We start from the raw sequence: 2831 nt of genomic DNA on the forward strand, positions 1-2831 counted from the left end.
CTCAACTCCCACTAATGGCAACTACATTCCACTACACTGCGCTCACTTCCTCTGAAGGGTATTATCATATTCCCCACCCACAGGCCAGCCCCTCCTGGGCTTTTTGTGTGAACAGAAAGGGTACGCATGTCTCTGGGATGCATTTGGAAAGACACTCCTCACACCCCCAGACCCCCCCAGGCAGAAGGAGTGACCTGTAGGGGCACTGATTGAAGAGTTTTAGGGTTGTCATTACTGAGTCATGCAGAGTGAGAGGGTGAGAGAGTGCGGGGTGACCCCTTTCTGCTGTGTGTGTCATACTGACAACTAAAAGAGTGAAGCTCATCTGTTCAAGGTTCAGACAGACAGTCCTCTGTGTATATGAGCCTTTCCCAAACCGCACAGACAGCAACGTGGCACTTTGGAAAATAATCAGACTTCATTGGAGAAAAGCAAACAGAGAGAGGAAAAGGGAGGAGAGGTAGATTTAAAAAAAAAAAAAAAAAAAAAGTTTTCCTAAAAGAGAGCAAATGGGTAAACACAGCTCCTATTATTCAAATAGTTGAACTGTTGGAAGTAATTTCAATCTTTGACCTCATAGTCAGTCACAGCTTGAAGCTTGTCAATACATGATTATTAAGTATAATAAACTGAGTTGGTCTACAGCTATTGAAGCTATGAAACAAGGCTCAACTCTAAATTATAGCAACATCATAGACAAAGGGCAAAGTGTACCCTCCTCTTTCTAAGGCTGGCAGCTACTCTCAAACCGTAAAAGCAGCAGATCAAAGACTCCACTAGGCTGTTATTAGAGGTCCTGGTGAAGGCAGTTTTAGACTTCCATTTGGATTCTGAGGCTTTGCAAACTGTTTTATTCTAAGTTTTAAAACAGCCAACCTGCATTTGAAGGAAAAAAGACATTGGAAAACAATCTATACAATAGATTAAATCCAATTTACTCACTTGTCAGAGGAGCAGAAAAGACAATCTAATCACACACAAAATAAGAGATTTGTACTACGATCCATACACAAGCTTTAGGTCATAGACCTTTTTTTAGGCATACATGGAAAACTAGGAGTGAATCACTTTCAGTGATTTATTTCATCATACAGAAATCTGCTTTTTATGAAAAATCTTGATTCCACAGACAGTGCTTTGCTTCACTAATTAATTAAACTCACTCCATAATCTGGTAGGGAAATCTAGTGCCCTAAACACCTTCAATCAAACAATTTTGATCCTGGACAGACTAATGAATTCAGTGCAATAATAATGCACACTTTGATGCATTTTCAGGTGGTTAACTTTTCCAATTCCATGTACCTTTGTGCTTTTATGGTCCTCTTCTACAATAAATAAAACTTGTAGCCATTCTCTGCACTCACAGACCGAGGGCCTGATGTAATACAAGAAATTTCTATTCTTAACCGACTTGCTGGTTGGGCAAAGAAATACACACAAGATGCCATCAACCATATATGGTTATTTCCTACCCGACTGGCTAACTCACGCAGCTCTTTGTAGAATTGAGGGTCAGTGAGCAGCAGGAAGGCAGGGCCTGACACACTCTTTTCTTCCACCGCAATTACTCAGTCTTGTGGAAAGACATGTAAGCAGGAGGGGAAGGTTCCAGGAAACATGAGGCCCACATGGGTTAGTCTGTTTACAGATAGGAGAGGACTTGATAAAGGTATTGTGAGGTGAGAATGTAGCATGATAGGTGAAGATCACACTAATCCTGGCCTTAACACTTCTGAGCCTACACTATCTAAGGTTAAGGGTCTTGATCATGTCACTGTGACACAAGGACACAGTACCTTTCTTTCAGTGACTGAAAAAAATCAAATAAATAAATAAATGGTTGAGGTCAAAGACTGCAGACAGGCATGTGGGTAACTAGTCTTCTTCTACACTTTGTTTGTTTTTAAGGGTTTCTGACCCTAAACGTTACACTCCCTTTTTTGGTGATATTGCTCTGGAGCTGTTGTTGGACTTTCCTTTTTCCTATGTTTTTAAGGGTACCCGTTGTGTTTTTACTCAGCACTACTAGTTGCAGAGAACAGGATATAGTTTTCTAACTTGTAATTATGACACTCACCCACTGGATGGCAGTCTTTGAATACTTTAAACATCCTGTATAAGAACTTTGTCTTCTCAGCCTCTGTAAAAAAAACAGTAAGCTGTAACACCCTCCAGGTGTCAGATTTTTTGATAAATAAATATAATGGGGTGCACACTGGAACATCCAACACAACCTCCCATTATTTAATAATACAATAACATTATTAGTAGTGTAATCAATGCCACTACTGATTACAAAAAGGGAACATAGTGTTTAACTCTCTTAAGACTTTCTCTTGAAAGACATGAATTATATGAATTACAGAGTATTCAGAAACAGACTTGATGAGTTGAACTGGGTAATTTTAACAGTTGTTGCGGTGCAGCTTGTTTACATGAAAGTTGCTAATGCTAATACTATGGTTCGTTTATGTGTGTTGACCAGCTGGACGAAGTTCAGCTTCGACAGGCTTCCTGTCCGCAACCTGGACTTAAAGCTCTGGCTAGTTGCGCTAAAAATGAACCCGAATGCAGAAGTGGAATCATTATTATCAGAATGAGCCGTGCAGCGCTCAGAGATGATATCATCCAGGTCAAAGGTTAGTAGGTCAACCTACAGAGCCTGGATGTTGATAACAGGTCACCCCGGACTCAGAGTGGAATAGCACTAGCGTATCATAACAAAATATTGGTGAAATGAACAAGTTTCGTGGCAGATAATGTGTTATTTAGAGGCTGCATTCCGCTGCCCCGTGTACTCGCATGGCTCTCGGCTGGATCTAATTTCA

Source organism: Trachurus trachurus (assembly GCF_905171665.1).
Source record: "Trachurus trachurus genome assembly, chromosome: 3".
NCBI classification, from domain to species: domain Eukaryota; kingdom Metazoa; phylum Chordata; class Actinopteri; order Carangiformes; family Carangidae; genus Trachurus; species Trachurus trachurus.